The following is a 17,202-nucleotide window of genomic DNA, read 5'->3' on the forward strand; positions in this document are numbered from 1 at the left end:
CTAGATCAAGAGAAGTAATTGTACCACTCAGACTTCACCTAGAGTGCTGTGTTCAGTTCTGGGCACTGCAATTTAAGAAGCTGGAACATGTCCAGATGAGGGCAACCAAAATGGTAAAAGGTCTGGAGTTCATGCTCTATGAAGAGAGACTTGGGGAGCTTGGGATGTTTAGTCTGGAGAAGCGAAGGTTAAGGGGGGACATGATAGCTATGTTTAAATATTTGAAGGGATGTCATGTCGAAGAGGGAACAAGCTTGTTTTCTGCTGCCTCAGAGACTAAGACATGGAGTAATGGATTCAAGGTGCAGGAAAAAGATTCCACCTAAACATTAGGAAGAACTTTCTGACTGTCAGGGCTGTTTGACAGTGGAATTCACTGCCTCAGAGAGTGGTGGGGTCTCCTTCTTTGGAGGTTTTTAAACAGAGGCTGGATGATCATGTCAGGAGTGCTTTGATTGTGTGTTCCTGCATGGCAGGGGGTTGGGCTTGATGGCCCTTGGGGTCTCTTCCAACTCTATGATTCTATATTTCAAAAGTTTCAGAAATATGCACAAACTATTAAGAATACCTGTAATTTAATACAGTTGTACATGGAGTTTATGACACAAAGAAGCTGCTCTTCTTGGCTAATTCTGCAGACCACAGATGTGTGGGAGAAACAGGAGGAATTTGCTCCTTCCCTATAATTTTCAGCTCCATGAATCTTTCCAGCTATGTAATCCGCTATATATAATAGATAACCAGTTTAAATGTCCATTGCCAAGTCCAATCCACAGAGCAGAATTTAATGTTAAGTTGGGGTTTTTTATCCAGCAGGTTTTAAAGCTAGAAAGTCAAGGGCAGTGGTTAGAGTGTCAGACTAAGGAGACTCAGTCTAAAGCCCTGCTCTGCCATTGAAATTGGTCCAGATGAGACTCCAATGGGACAAGATGATGCTCTAGAGCAGGGGTGTGCAACCTGGGCTCTCCAGATGTTCATGGACTACATATCCCATCAGCCCCTGCCAGCATGCTGGCAGGGGCTGATGGGAATTGTGGTCCATGAACATCTGGAGAGCCACAGCTTGCAGACCCCTGCTCTAGAGCTAACGAACAAAAAGCTTTGGTCCAGTCACACACACTCAGTCTGACTGATCTCAGATGGGTTTTTGTGATGATACACCGTAGGAGGAGAAAATGATGTAAGCTGTCAGTTCTGGTCTACCCAGTTCTGGTTCAATCCTGCCATGTCTCCCAGCCGGGATGTGGGATCCTCTTTCCTTCCTCTCTCCCTCCCTCCTGCCTGCTTTTTCTTTAATTTTGTTTCCCAGGCAAAGCCTAATTTGCTTGTTAAACACCTGCTAGCTGCTGCCCTCCACAGCACTGGGGACTGTGGATTGGTTTGACCTAAGTGAGAGCCACAATGTTTCTGAACCATGGGACTGGAGGAGGCCCAACCCCCCTTAGGAACTGGTGTTCAGAGGTGGTGTTCTAATCTTGCGAACCAGGTTTGATTCCTCACTCCACCTGGGTGGCAGAGGCTTATCTGGTGAACCAGATGTGTTTCCGCACACCTACATTTCTGCTGGGTGACCTTGGGCTAATCACAGTTCTTCGGAACTCTCTGAGCCCCACTTATCTCACAAGGTGTCTGCTGTGGGGAGAGGAAGGGAAAAGAGTTTGTAAGCCACCCTGAGTCTCCTTACAGGACAGAAAGGTAGGGTATAAATCCAAACTCTTCTTCTTCTTATATGACGTGGTGAGGCCTGACATTATAAAGAACAACGAGAAATGTTTAAGACCTAAAATGAAAAGACAAAGATATGGAAGCTGGCTACTGAAGAAAACCCATTAATCTTTAATGAAGAGCCTTGTGTTTTTTTAAAGAAAAAAATCCCCTATTATAAATTACACCCATGCAAAAGTTTTTGTTCCACTGCACACAAAACATGCCCCAGTGACTGATATGCTAAACACTGAAAAGGGGATAAAAGACAATGTTTGCATTTAGCTAGACATATGACCACATATAGAACCAAAATAATCAGGATAAGTTTAACTCAGGCCCGTTCCACAATAAACATGAGTTAAAGGACAGTAAAAAAAATGTGGGGTTTTTTTTGGGGGGGGGGAAGACTTCTCACGGATCCCACCTCTAAAACGAGTCTGCCCTGTGTTATTTCCCCCAAACCGGGTTTTTCGAGAATCACACTATTTATGAGTCTTTTGAAAAATCCCGGGTTGTAGCCGCTTGCAAGCCAACAGCTGGGCAGGAGGTGTGCTACTGGGCTGCGCTTTCCTTTTTTTATTTCCCAACTTTCATCTGTGTTGCCACACAGGTGCAAATGGTCATATCCTGGTATTGTGAGACATCAGCATGGCTGGGGGGGGGGGGAGGTCATTTGTGCATGCCTGCATAGCTACGCATCGGTGGGAGGTAAATTTTAAAAAGACGCGCCCCCATGCAAGAAGGCATAACAGCAACCTGCGTTGTTTCCATGGGCTCTAATCACTGCCTGCACAGAGGCATGTAAACAAAAAACAGGAAAGTGGCTTACTTTATCCCGACTGCAACCAGCTATACATTTGCTGTGCGGAAAGGGCCTCAGACAAGTTTTAAAACATTTTTGCTATTGGAGTGTTGTGTGGTTTCCGGACTGTATGGCCATGTTCTAGTAGCATTTTCTCCTGACGTTTCGCCTGTATCTGTGGCTGGCATCTTCAGAGGATCATAAAGATTTACTGGCCAGAACCCCAGTGATTCCAGCCATGAAAGCCTTCGACAATTTTTGCTGTTGTAAATTGTCTGATTATTTCATGTGATTTCCATTTTGGCCAGTAAATATGTAGGTCAAAACAGTAGTCAGGCAGCCATGCTGAAGAGCCCCTCCTTGACCACTGATCCATTATTGTATCTGTAAAATAAAGCCTTCTCCTCTTCCTTGTTCTCATTGTGGGGGCCCCAGAGAAAATCTCTGTCTGGAGGGCTCTAATAGTCCTCGACAGGACTGATAAGAGGGAAATTGGATGGAATGTGCATGAAGCCTCCCCACTGACTTATTTCCTATGGGTTTCTCTGCCTTTATTAGAAAGTTGTTTGTGTTTTTATGATTTTGCATTGTTATTTTATAGAAATTGCAAAGGAGTGTAACAAATACCATCAAATACCAGCTGCCCCGAATCTGGCTATTGTCAGGGATGTGCAGGGTTTAAGCATACTAAAATTTAAAAAATGAAACTAAAAATCAAAAGATTTGACCCTCTGGATTGACATGCATTATTGTTTCCCCTGGGGCCAATTTATTCCATCATTTCCTCAAAATCCCTTATGGCTGTGGCCCCAAAGAATGGTACCTTTTAAAAACTGGACATTTCTTTGCTTCCTGCTATTTTTCAGAGGCATTGAGAGGTCCTGAAAAATTATAGAGCTCTCACTACAGGAGAAGTTTAACTAACACTTTATAAAATCACATAATTATTTGTTATGTTCCAAAATGCCATCAGGGGATCCTGAAAATATGTCGCGCTCAGTGGAACCTTTAAGAGGGCCAACATATTTTATTGATCTGTTTGCCCTCCAGAAATCCCTCGTGCACTGTGCAGAAATAGGACCCAAGAATAATGAGGACGAAAGGAATCAGAAAACAACTACTCTTTATTTGAGGTAACATTTCAAAGGTTTCAGTCTAGAGATGCTGAATATTAGCTTTAAAAAGGGAAGCTCCAAATTAATGGAGCATTATTCTGAAGTATAGTGGGAAAAGCAACAAACTTACATACATTCCTCAGAATCAGATCAATCACATCGTATGGTATGGGGAACCTACCAGATTAGCTGGGAACTGAGAATCTCCTCATTTAATGGCTTCAATCACAAACTTCCCGGCTATGAGAGACAGAAGGGAGCTTTGGCTTTTCTTCCGTGCTCTAGTTTTTGATAGCAGGGGTGTACCGTCCAGGGGGATATATGGGGTCAAATGTCCCTGGGCTGAGGCCATTTTGTCATATGGGGGCGCCCTCCCACCCCTCCTCCTTCTCCCCGGGGCCATACACTGATTTCAAGACCTGGTGCAAAAAACATTGTTTGGTCATGGTGGGGGAGGGCGGCAGCCCATACCATTGGGGTGGGGACACTCAGATTTTGCACCGGGCTACATTTTCCCTAGCTACGCCTCTGTTTGATAGGCAGAACATTTTTGAGATGCTGGGTCCCAAAATCATCTTCCATAAGGAGCATCAGCCATAAAAAAATCCTAAGTGATTTTGAGGAAATGGAAAGATAAAATGGCATTTTAAAAGTGATATGCAGGTGATATCACCCACATTGACAAATATTCAATGAGACTCTTAGTCCATCAAAGTCATGGTCTTCCCACACTGGCAGCAGCTCTGCAGGGTCTTATGGAGAGGTCATTCAACTTCTCTGCTGCCAAATTCTTTCACTGGATATGCTGAATATGTCAATTTTGGGCTGCAGCACTACTGACTCTTTGAATTCAGCTTCGAGCCTGGTGAGTTGGCAGGCAGCTTGAAGGATATTGGTTGATCTGAACCAGTGGTGGGATCCAAAAATTTTAGTAACAGGTTCCCATGGTGGTGGGATTCAAACTGTGGTGTAGCGCCAATGGGGCTGGGCAGGGCACAACAGGGGCGTGGCTGGGCATTCCGGGGGCAGGGCATTCCTGGGCGGGGTTGTGGCCAAGACACAGCCACTGTGCCAGTCATGGTGAGGCTTGAGATACTTGCACGCCCGAGCATGAGCCTGCACGCCGGTGCACCTCCTGCTAGACTGCTTCAAGTTCTGCGCACTACTGCTGAGAGGAGGGGCGTAACTAAGGCAAAAATCACATGGCAAAATCACCAACCCTCTCAGCACACACAAATAATTAGTAACCTACTCTCGGGAGCCTGTGAGAACCTGCTGGATCCCACCTCTGATCTGAACCCACCAGACAAGATCTGGCTAGTTAGAGCCAAACCTAGAAGTCTATAGAAAATTTGGCCTGCAATGGTTTTCCAGATCCAATGCTAGCTGTATGGTGAAATGTGATGAACCCATGAAGCCCTATCAAGTATTGTCTACTCTGAACAGCAATGGCTCTCTAGGATCTCAGGTAGAGGTATTTCACATCACCTACTAGATCCTTTCGAATGGTGGTGCTGGGAATTGAACTGGACGCTTCTGCATTCAAACCAAGGGCTCCAGCACTGAGCTATGATTCATACAGTGTTACTGGTTGACAACCTACAAGCTACCATATATAGCAGCAGGGACAGCGTTTGTTAAGTCCCGGAGCTCTAAATGTGGGCAATAGTTTCATTTCCTTTTGTTTTTCAGTCCTTGTTTTGGACTGCAGTTCATCAGCTGCACAGAAACCCTTTGGAACATGACCTTTATACTCTTTGCTAGCAGCTGACTAAGCTAACATGACATAAAAAGTAACCAGCTCCCATAACCTTAATTTTATGGTTGCAAACTATATTTATTGCTATATCATAAGTTTCAAAGGACTGCTAAGTGTTTATCATGGGAATTCTGAGAATTTTCCTTAAGTTAGATTTATGGGTAAATGTGCCATTAAAATGAGAGAAGTTTATGGTCTTTTTAAAATTCACTCGGCCAAACAGAATGCCAATTTGATTAAATTCAGAACTTAATAATGCAAGCCAAATGAGTCTTCTTCATCACTTCGGGCCTCTTGCTTACATTTACTTTTTTTTAAGGCAAAGGTTCAGTCTCTCTGCTCACAGTTTCCTCTCAGTGGGAAATTTTGCAGATTTTAGTTGTATAAACCTTTGAATAGTATTTTATTATTATTTATTTGATTTTTACCTCACTCTTTCCTGATCAAAGTCAAAAGCTCAGGGCAGCTGTGGAACTCTTGAAATTATACCCACAAACATGAATACATGAAATCGCCTTACAATGAATCGGAACCTTGGACGGTCAAAGTCAGCAGAAGCAGCAGGCTGAGGTCTCTCACAACACCTACTACCTGATCTTTTTAACTGGGGTCGTTTCCCCACTTACCTGGGTGAGTGGTTGCTGCGCGCTACTCCCAGTGCGCGTCATTTCTGACGCGTGCCTGGGCTTCCCCACGACACCGCGCAGAGCGCGGGGTCATCAAAAGGCGCCATTTCAAAAGGCGCCAGGAATGTTGCACACTGAGGGGGCGGCTGCGTTGTTGCCGCCCCTGTAATGGAGAGTGCCGGCGGACCCCACACTACTTGGGGAGAGTAGCGCGCAGCAGCAGGTAAGTGGGGAAACGCTCTGGAGATGCCAGGGATTGAACCTGGGACCTTTTGCATGCCAAGCACATACTCTACTACTGAGCATGGCCTTCCCCTCTAACAATACTCATAGTATTGTCGAAGGCTTTCACGGCCGGAATCACTGGGGTGCTGTGTGGTTTCCGGGCTGTATGGCCGTGTTCTAGCAGCATTCTCTCCTCAGCATTCTCTTCTCTGGATTCTTCAGATCCTCTGAAGATGCCAGCCACAGATGCAGGCGAAACGTCAGGAGAGAATGCTGCTAGAACACGGCCATACAGCCCGGAAACCACACAGCACCCCAATACTCATAGTTTTTCTCATTTTCTCAAATGGCATCTGGACAGATCCCCCTCACTTAATGAATAGTTTGGTTTCATCTACATTCCATGTATGTCACCACTTTGGTGAGAACCCAGAAATTGTACCTTTGGTGACACTCTAGGAATCACCAAAGCTCTATACTAAATACCATAGACATTTGGTCAGTTGCTAGCGCATCATGGAGAGGGGGCAGTGATTTTAAAGCATCAATAGTAATGTTCTCCCCGTTTTCCTCTCGCTGCTCACGGGCATAAGGGCAGGCAATGGAGTGCAGAGCCAGCAATTCTCCCACCCTCAGCAGGAATCTGGCAACCGTACAAGTGGGCAGTCACTGTCTCTCAGTTTAATTTACCTAATAAGATTGTTGTGAGATTAAAATGATGTGTGCAGGGGCAGAGAACACCTATAGCAGGCTGCCATGAGTTTCTCAGTGGGAAGGTGGGGTAAGTCAAGATGCACATCCAGCACAGTGATTCATGGTGAAATACAGGGGTCAGATGCATCCACAAGACCCGCAAGACAGAGCTGTTCCCCCAGGCCTAAGGCTGAGGGCAGCAACAGGTCTGTTTCCATCTTTTTCCATCTTCCTGTCCCTTCTTTCCCTTCCCTTGTTTAGTTGCTATTGAGTTTTTGGTTTTGGTTACAGGGTCGGGAATTTCTGAATTGTTCCATCATAGTTAGATTAAGTGTCATCTTATATGCTTTAGAGTTATGTTTTTTATTGTAGTATAAATTTTATTGCTTTAAATTGTTGTGAGCCACCCTGAGCCTGCGGCAGTGAGGGAAGAGCAGGATAAAAATCAAATATATAAATGAATAATCTGGAGGGAAGTCATTCACAAGTTTTTTTCAGAGTGAATTGTGCATCCAGTTTTGAAAAGGTGCCAAATTAGAAATTTAGGGAGCAGTGCTTTATCCACATTCCCAGAAACGAAGTCCCACTCGCTACAACTTCCTCCTTCAGCACATGGCAGTTGTGGACAAAATCCTAGAGGTTATCAAAAATTGCGTTAACTGTTTGTGTGACTTGCGTTTTACACAATACAATTATTTGAGAATCTTATTAGAGTGTTCCGGATTACTGCAACATTTGTCTGGTATTAAAATGATACCTGCATAATTTATGCAATTATTCTGAAGGGGAGAGATCAGAAGTTGGGCGTCACGCATGTGATTAAAACAACAAACATGTGTGCAAATGATTTATTTCCCACTCACCAGCACTAAACAATAACAGTCTTGTATCCTTTTTGCCCAGCTAGTCATTTTGCTAAAAATAACTCTTGCTTTTAAAGTTACAGGTGATAATTTGGCTATTTTCCAGTAACATTTGCGACATTAAATGTTGAGCCTGTTTGTATGAAATGATCCTTCAAATGTAGTTAAACTTTAGCGAAGATCTCACTTGCATTTGTTTAAATGCCACACTTCAGTGCCCCCTGCTGGTACAGAGTTGCCAAAATCCACACAGATCTTGGAGTCGGGGGTGTGGGGAAGAGAACAAAATATGGCATTATACAGTCTCATCTGTATAACTTTTCTCCCAACTGGAAAAACTGAAAAAGGAGGTTACGCAGCCATAACACTCCAAATCTGAAAGATATTGGATTAACATTTCAAATACACAGCAGCAAATCATAACCTTCACAAAGGCTGTTTTTCCACTTTCGAAATCCCCCGTGCTATATCTGGAGGCGCAGCTGCCGAGGTGCTCTTTACCCTGCTGTTGACTTTGCACTGTTCCCCAGCTCTCCTCCACTTGCACCGTGAGTTCTTCGGCAATGTCTTCTTCAAACCTCCCCCCACCCCCCACTCACTTTCACCAATTTAATTGACTCTGCACAAAACAGGCGCTGGGAATCCACAATCCCCCTCCCCCCGGCCTAAAATCCCTGCATGTGCAAGGGAATCATGGTACTCCAATCCCCCACCCCCGGGTTAAACTCCTTGTGTGTGCAAGTGAATCGCCACCCTCCCATTCGCAGCGCCTTCACACGCTGCTTCTCTGCAAGGTTTCTCACGGTTTTGCAAGGTTTCTCCCTCCGTGTTTTTAATTCCACTGCGGGAGGGGAGGCACCTGTTCATTGGAGGGGCGGGCCAGAGCGCAAGGAAGGAAAAATGGCCCTGTTCTGCTGCCAAGGAGGTTTCTTGGCAGCGGAAGCCACTGGAGCAAGAGGGGCATTCCAAAAGGTCCCCAACCTTTGCGGTTCTGGAAAGTTCTGTAGCAAAGCCACGGCTGCAGGGCACCACCAGGGCAACAGCGTGCCAGACATGCTGCAGCACCAGGTGCTGTGAGGAACTCCTCATTGCACCAGGGCATTCCCTGTGCCAACAACGGGGCACTTTTAACCTGCAAAATCAGCCAAAGTAAACCTAACCAGTTAACTCTCTGGAGAAAAGGTGCATCTTGTTCATAGTTATTTAATTACCTCATTTATACCCCCAATTTTCTCCTGAACAGGGACCCAAAATGGCTTCTCCCCTTCTTCCTTTTATCATTACAACAGCCACATCAGAATTGTTCTAAAACAAAGGCAGTCCAGCATGTGGCAAATGAAGTTTCAATTTTGGTTTTCTTTTCTTTTGGTGAGAAAGAGTATAGATTAAGCTAAGAGCAGAGGCGTAGCAAGGGGGAAAGCGCTCAGTGCACTGGTGCATCCTCCACCCCTGCCACGCCCCAGAAAGCCCTTGCCACGCCCCCACAGGGATACGTGCCTGCTACGTCGGGCACACCCCCCCGTCCCCTTGGAGCTACGCCTCTGCCTAAGAGTGTATGGCTGACCCAAGTTCATCCAGTGAGCTTCCATGTGGGGATTTGAAACTGGGTTTCTCAGATGCTAGTTTGACACTCTACAGCACAGTGGCTCTTTTACTGCATTCTAGAGTGCAGACAGATCAATGTGAAAACAAGAACTGCATGGCACACACATCCTGCTATTTGGAGTTGCTCATTTACATTTTGGACTATATAAAAATATTACAGGGTGAAATATGTTTTAAATTAGCAGTGGAAAAGTTATGGCAAAAACATGCAGCAGAGAAGAATAGAACTTCTGGAGGAAAAGAATCTTTGGGCAGTGACCCTTCACTGGGAAGAGAGGTGTGGCACGTTTGCGCCCCTCTGTTCAGGTGTGAAGAGGTAACCTTAGCACGTGGCTATTATTTCAAAGTTCCCCTGCTTGGCTGGCTTAGTTTTCAGGTGACCCAAAGTGCTGACACCTCTGTTTTCCTAAACGAAGCAGGACTTGCCGCACACCTACAGGGTCCGAAACACAGTGCCAGAGAAAGCAGGTGTAGCGTGTTTGTTTTGTTGGGGTTCTTTTATGTTACACAAAATTATTGCTGGCTTAGAAGTGGGGGCTCTTTTTTATATATACATATACACACCAGCAACAACCAACAGGGCTTTTTTTGCCTGCCAGAAACTCTTTTACAATGTTTGTGATACCTCATAGAGATCAAACAAGCACGGCTATGAGCAGAAATGTTGAAATAATGCCAAATTCATTAAAAAGGGATACTGGCTTATGGGTAGGGGTTGCTGTTGGGCTCCCCCCCCTTTTTTTTTCTTTTTAATTTGCATTGCAACATCTATTTATTTAAAAATATTTTCCTGCTGTGTCTTGTGCGTATCGAAACACCTGTGCTATTCCAGGCTGACCTACTTACCTCTTTTTTTTTCCTGTGTGACTGTAACTACTTAAAATTATGTTGTTTCTGGGTAAGCTAAAGCCTTATGGGAGACAGTCCAGATCTTTTAATAAACAGGTAAATTGGAAGCCTGAATTGAATGGCAACAGGTGGTAATATGTCTGTGTTCTCAGCATTCCATCCTAGGCTGCACACACTTAGCCAAGCTCTTTATACTGGACTAAAGTGTGTATCAAACCAATGTGCGCCCCTTCCGCACATGAAGAATAATGCACTTTCAATGAACTTTCACAATTTTTTGCAACTGGATTTTGCTATTCTGCACTGTAAATTCCAGCTGCAAAGTGCATTGAAAGCAGATTGAAAGTAGGTTGCATGTAGGCCTGGGACATCTCCATTCAAATTCCTGCCCAACTATGAACTCATTCATCTGCATTCTTCCAATCAGATCACGCTCAAGATTGGCCCCTACAAATCTCTTGAGAGTCTCCTCTGCCTATCCTTGGTCCTTTGTGATGGTTGGGCCAATTTTATGGAATAACCCAGCAAATTAGGTCAGGAGCATATATCTTTCAGCATCCAGAAAAATGTGAAAATTTATCCCCTATTAACAGGTCTGTTTGTTTGTTTGTTAAGATTTGATGCTGAATATTTGGGGGATAGTCTGATTGGGAAATTTTCAAAAGGGCCATTTATTTGGATAATTTTCCTAATGTATTTTGCCCTTTGACACGGTGTAAGCCATTTTTTTTGTCGAAAAGGGCATGATGTGAATGTCTTAATAAAATAAACTAATAAATATAGTTGGTTTTGTCATTTCATCTGCCAGACTGGACACCATTGTAGCACTATGTGAATGGAGCATTCCAGCAAGATGCTGAAATTACAATACATTACATGATAAGCATTTGCAAAACAGGCTGGGTTACCAGGAGGATTTTTCCCGGGAAGTAAGCCAGGCCTGCATGTATTTATCCTCCCTGATGAAGCTATTTCTACGAAATTGTGTATGCATTTGGAGTGATTGTTTGTACTTATACATAATTTGACAGCATTTAAGTCTGTACAGGACTGTACTGGTGTTCGTCCTTTTATCTTGCAAGGGGGTATTGCAAGAGGCTCTGTCTCTGATTGTAACAAGTGCATTGCAAAGAACTTGTTCCCCAAATATGTTTTGTAGATGCCTATAATTAAGGCTTTGTTTTCCTCCTAACTCTGTGTGGAGTCCTCATTAGTTGTAATTTATTTGCGGTATGGTGTACTACTCACAGGTTGGTTTTCTGCATGCTATCCTATGCTTTATAGTTGAAGCCAAGGCTCATTCCACACATGCAGAATAATGCGCTTTCAAACTGCTTTCAATGCTCTTTGAAGCTGTGCGGAATGGCAAAATCCACTTGCAAACAGTTGTGAAAGTGGTTTGAAAACGCATTATTTTGCGTGTGCGGAAGGGGCCCAAGTGAGGCATTTGTTAAGTTACATTAAATTTGTTAATTAAGTCTTTCTGACTACGATTTAATTTTAACCAAGGTCACCACGGTTATATGCCAGCAGTATTACTCAGGAGTTCTCTTCAGACACTGAGCAGAAGAAGTACACCCCATTTTAATGGGTGAGTCTATTGTTCCAATAGAAGTAAAAAAAATAGAGGTATGACACAAGTTGCCTCCTATTCTTCCCTCCTAGAAAGAAAAAAAGGAAACAGCTGTGTAAAGCATAGAATGCCAGATGTCAAAAAACATGGAGGCAAAAGATGGCGAAAAAGACCCAGGAACCTAAAAAATGGCCAAGCTTGATCCAAACAACACGAACAAAAGAGTGAGTGGAGAAATTGTGGGACCTGTCTCAGTAATCATCACCCCATCTTCATTTCAACCTGGATTTGCATTTGAACACTGTGCAGGTTTACTGCCCCAAGTATGGAGGTTCTTTGGAGTAACCAGTGGCTAGTAGCCATTGCTAGACTGAGACGACGAGTGCTCCTGTATGAATAATAAAATCAGGGATTCTCAGACTACTAGGAAGGAAGCAAGGACAGACAACACTTCCCAGGTTCAGTCAGCAGTGAAAGGATCTAAGGTTGGATATTCATTATGGGTAGTTATGCTTTGTTTAAACAACAGCTCCATTTTAAATTTTGGGAATTCCTAGTCCTATTATATTACTTGTTATAATTCTATTGACAGCATTGCTTTTACTGTGTAATCTGCCTTGAATCTGTGAGAAAGTCAGACTATAAATAACAAATGAACAAGTAAACACATGATCTGCATTTCCAAAAAAACATGCTTTCAACAATAGTAACAAAATCAACATGCTGTCAAATTACAGTCAACTCATGGAGATCCCAACCCTGTGGTGTTCAATGCAAGAGATGAGCAGAGGCAGCTGGCCGATGCTTGCCTCAGCAGAGTAACATCAGTCTTGCTAGGTGGTCTTCCATCCAAGTACTGACTGTGGCTGACCCTGCTTAAATCTCACGACCTGACCAGCTTGGGCCAAACTGAGCTATCCAGCAAACAAATTAGCAAGCTACAAGCACATCAAAACTAGTTCAACAAAAAGCAATCAATAAAAACCTATCTAGCACGACAATGAGGGCAGCACAGAGATTACAAAATTATTTTCTCAATTCCTACAGTGGCCAGACTAGGTGCCAGGTAAAGTGCTGCAGGAAGAGCATTTCACGGTCAAGGAGCCACCACTAAAAAATCCCTGGCTCTGGTTACTACACATCTTACTTCACAAGGCGTTGGGAGGGGGGGGGGCAGGCACACAGCAAGGGCTCTAAACGGATCTTTAGGCTAGAAACAGAACCGAAGGGAGGAAAGGGCAAAGAAACCCTTTTTCAGAGCTCTGTCCTTTTTCTAAAGCCACTTGAAAGGCTGCCAGATAAGTCACTGACTGGAGCATTCCTTAAGCTCCTCACGCTAAAAGCAGCAAGTGCTCTCTTTCCATATGTGATGATGTATTTTGAGACAAAAGGTTTCTTCGAGATTTTCCAAGCCTTCGGGCTCCTTCTGATCCTTTTTCAAATTACAGGGATGATAGCGTACTAGGGAGAATTGCGATTAGACTAAACTCTCCACAGCTGCGAGGGATGAATGTAAAAATTCCATTCAAGGATCCACAACTTCTGGACTCAATTTACCTTCATGACACCACGACCTGAACCAAGGGGGAAAAAAAGACTTGGAGAAGAATCAGAGCTATTCAATTTCTTAAACCAGCACCAACCACTGGGGGACTTGTAGCCACCCCGCCCAACATGTCTGTCATTACAGGGCAATGATATTATGGGAGCTTTGAGATCTGGAGGAAGGGGAATGGAACAATGATATTAAAACGCTTCAAGCAGAGGAAAATCTAAAGAGGGGCTCGCAATTCATTACTTATGGTACCAGGGGGGTTATAAAACACCTTGTAACTGAAAGGCTTTGCCTGAAGCTGTTAAGGACTGCAGTCTTTATTTTTTGTGTGTGTTTGTTTTTTCAGAGGCTGACGCACGTCGAATGATCTTGGCAAGAGAAATACAGCCATCGGCTTTCTGTCATTCTGCTCAGAAGAGATGACGGGTTCTTCAGAGGGGCCCTTACCACTGTCTCCTTGGGTTACCGATCCAACTCAAAATAACGCAGACAATTCCCTCTCGTCACTGAGTCAAACTAGACAATGGTGGCTAGATGCCAATGCAAGGGCCTTGAAGGCCAGGCCGTTGAGAAGCATCAGATACATAAGGAAATATCTAGCAGGCATCTGCAGCACACACACCCCCTCAAAAAAAAGCTAGATGTGATAAACCCAGTATAATTCAAGAGGGATAAGGTATCCGTTTCTTGAACTCTTATGAAATAAAGCAAGGCGGCACCACAACAGGTGTTGGTGAGCAAGCTAAGCAGGTGCTTACCAGTATAATCCCAGTTTTCTGTACTGTATATGTTTTTTAATCAGTTTTTTACTATTGTACTGTTGTCTATGCCAATAAAGGCTTGCTGCTGCAGTATAATCCCAGGCTAAGATACACCCTTCTAGTACATTGACTTCCCCAGGATTGTATAAAAATGCCCTACCTTTCTAATAATGAGTAGTAACTGGTGCTTATTACATTTTGAAGTATGTCACCATTAAAATAACATGTACAGTTTTCAGTAAATGAAAGCATTTGTTAAAGGAAGCTCCTTTATGTCAAGGAGGAAAGTTGCCAACACTTGATTTGAAAAGTGCTTGTACCTATATTTTGTTTCACATAAAGATGTTAGTGCAATCTGTTAAGATGCAGCAGTTGAGAAAACTGCATGCTTCCACATTGGAACATAGTCCTGAACAAAAATGAGAATTATCATTCATTTTTATGTACTGCCTTTGTCAAAACTGTTATTTTGTGCGTTACTGAACATGGCATTTTGGTACAAGAGCATTTATGCCCAAATGTATTTTCACTTTCAAACAGATGGGGGAGCAGAGCTACGTGGGCACTAGGACAGAGGTGAAGCATTGTACAACAAAGGTCTGGCATGCTTTGTTCTCTGGTGAAGGAATATACAATCTACTCACATCCAGTGGCATAGCGCAGGGGCGGGGGATGTGTGTGCGATGCCCTGGGCATCTGCCATGGCGGGGGCATTCCAGAGCGGGCAGCGCCGCAGCAGGAGTGCAGGGCGTGCACGTGTCCCAGGCGCAGTGCTCCCTCACTCCAGGGTTGCTACACCGAGAAAGGCAATTTCAAAATACCTCTACTCATCTCTTGTCTTCAAAACCTCATAGTCCTGGGGCTGCCATGAGTTAGTTGTGACTTGATGGTACACAATTATTATTAAAGTTACACAGGAAGGTGGGTGTGAAGAATACTAGAGCTGCTGCAAAATTGCCCTACCCCTGCTCACTACTGCCAACAGGTCCTGTGGAACAGAAGTAGCGAGGAGAGAAGCACATTTGCATTCTTTGGTCTCTTGCATAGCAGCTTGTGTGCAGGGTCAACCTGCCACCATCTGGCTCTGTAACACGCATGAGTGGGCCAAAAGCTCAAGCATGCACACCAAGTGAAAATGATACTGCTTACATTTACTAAACAAAATTCTAGACTCTAAATAAATAAATAAATAAATAAATAAATAAATCTGGCCACGTCATTATTGATTACTGAGGGAAAGTCAAACAAAACAGCAGCAGAAGGAGACAGGCAAATATTCCTGAAGGGAGGGTTCCAGAGCTTTAGTGCCTTGACCAATAAGGTCTCTCTGGTTTTCCATCTGCCTAATCTCAGAAGGTAGGAGAACCCAAAGCAGGGCCTTTGAAAATGACCATAGCAGTCATGCAGGTTCATATTGGAGAAGGTGGTCCTTCAGGCATGTTGGTCCTAAACCATACTGAACTTTCAATTGCAAGGCCAATACCTTGAATTGCACTAGGAAACAAACTGGGAGTCAAACTGGGAGCCATTGACTCATTATACAGAAATACCATTAACACTTTGAAAGGCTTTAAAACTGTTTATGCTGTTTGACTGGTTTTCACTTAATGCTGTAGTTTGTAGCGTGTGTGTGTGCTTGTTTTACTTGTTCTATTTCATTTAGGATATCAGAGACAGTAACTGTTTTAAAGCCTTGACCTGGATAGTCCCAGGCTAGCCTGGTCTTCTAATTTCACATGAAACTTAGTAGGTGTCTCAGCTAGGACTTGGATGGGGGACCACAGAATAATACCAAAGTCACTGGGAAGAGGAATGCAGTGTCAGACTCATTCTCTGCCATTCTCTTGCCTTGAAAACCCTACTGAATTGCAGCAACAGTATTTATTAACAGACACTGACCAGGTTGATTATCAAAGGGATTTACACACATAAGTATTAATTTTAAAACTACAAAAATATACCTTCAATTTTAAAATTAGTATAGAAACTTACCAATCAAATATACTAAATTAAATTCATACTCAATTATCTAAGCACGGTCCTGATTATACATACCCATTTTTGCTAATTAAAAACATATTTATCAGTATAGAATAAAATTAAATAGGCCTAATTGATCGCCATCAGTCTGCTGCGCCTTGACGGTATTTTCACACACATCTACTTTGGAAGATTTGTGTGCTTTTTCATGTTATCAGCTAGGGGATGCCAGGGATGCTACTGTCACTTGCCAACAATGTTTGCCCACTTTTGCAAAAAGAATGGCTTTCTCTCCCTCTCCCAGTTTTAAAAGGAGGATTTATGCAGCCATTGCAAAGGCATGTGCATAAAGCCCCAAAGGGCAAAATGGTCACTGCCTCCCTTCTGCCTGCACAATCCAACGCACCTGGGAGAATTCCGGCTTCAAAAGACTGTATTCCCCTAAGGTGGCAACAAGCACCTTGTACACTTGGTTGCAGCGAAGAAAGCATGCATGTCAAATATTCCCTCAATAAAATAGGCTGTAAAGCTAGTTTTATGCATCCTCATTGGTAAAGATTCCACTAAACTGTGCCAAACCTTCTTCCAGATAAGCATGCATAGGATTATTCTTCACCTGTGCAAAAAATATGGGAGATGAAATGCGGCTGTCGGAGACGCAAATCATACTTCTGGGTATAACAAAACTATTTCGACAGTCCGTTTATCTGAAATAAAACAGGCAGGAAATGCACACCACTGAGAGTCTCAAAAACGCAAAGGCATGTATGACTTCTCAAACTTTTTTTTTTTTTTAAACCCATCTTTGCTCTTTGGGAGAATTTCTTTGTGGCCTTCCTCGGAGCTCATATTGTAAGTGTCTGCCTTGCTTTCTCTTTTGGCAACAACAGCGGCACATTTTACTACCTCTTTCTAGCACAAACAGCCTGAAAAAGCAGAAAGCAAGAAACATATAGATTGTTACGCAAGTTCACTTAGCACATGGAAAGAATCTTAAGTATTCTGTAGTCGTGGCCGAGTGGTTAAGGCGATGGACTAGAAATCCATTGGGGTCTCCCCGCGCAGGTTCGAATCCTGCCGACTACGGTT

The 17,202-nt window shown here is 43.6% G+C and overlaps 1 non-coding gene across 1 annotated transcript; it reads left to right on the forward strand.

The window, feature by feature from the left end:
* Positions 1-17,117: 17,117 nt before the first annotated feature.
* On the forward strand, positions 17,118-17,199 carry TRNAS-AGA. Its single transcript has one exon. It is a non-coding gene; the product is annotated as a tRNA-Ser (tRNA).
* The last annotated feature ends 3 nt before the right edge of the window (positions 17,200-17,202 follow it).

The sequence above is a fragment of the Sphaerodactylus townsendi genome, linkage group LG09 (genome assembly GCF_021028975.2).
Source record: "Sphaerodactylus townsendi isolate TG3544 linkage group LG09, MPM_Stown_v2.3, whole genome shotgun sequence".
Taxonomy (NCBI): domain Eukaryota; kingdom Metazoa; phylum Chordata; class Lepidosauria; order Squamata; family Sphaerodactylidae; genus Sphaerodactylus; species Sphaerodactylus townsendi.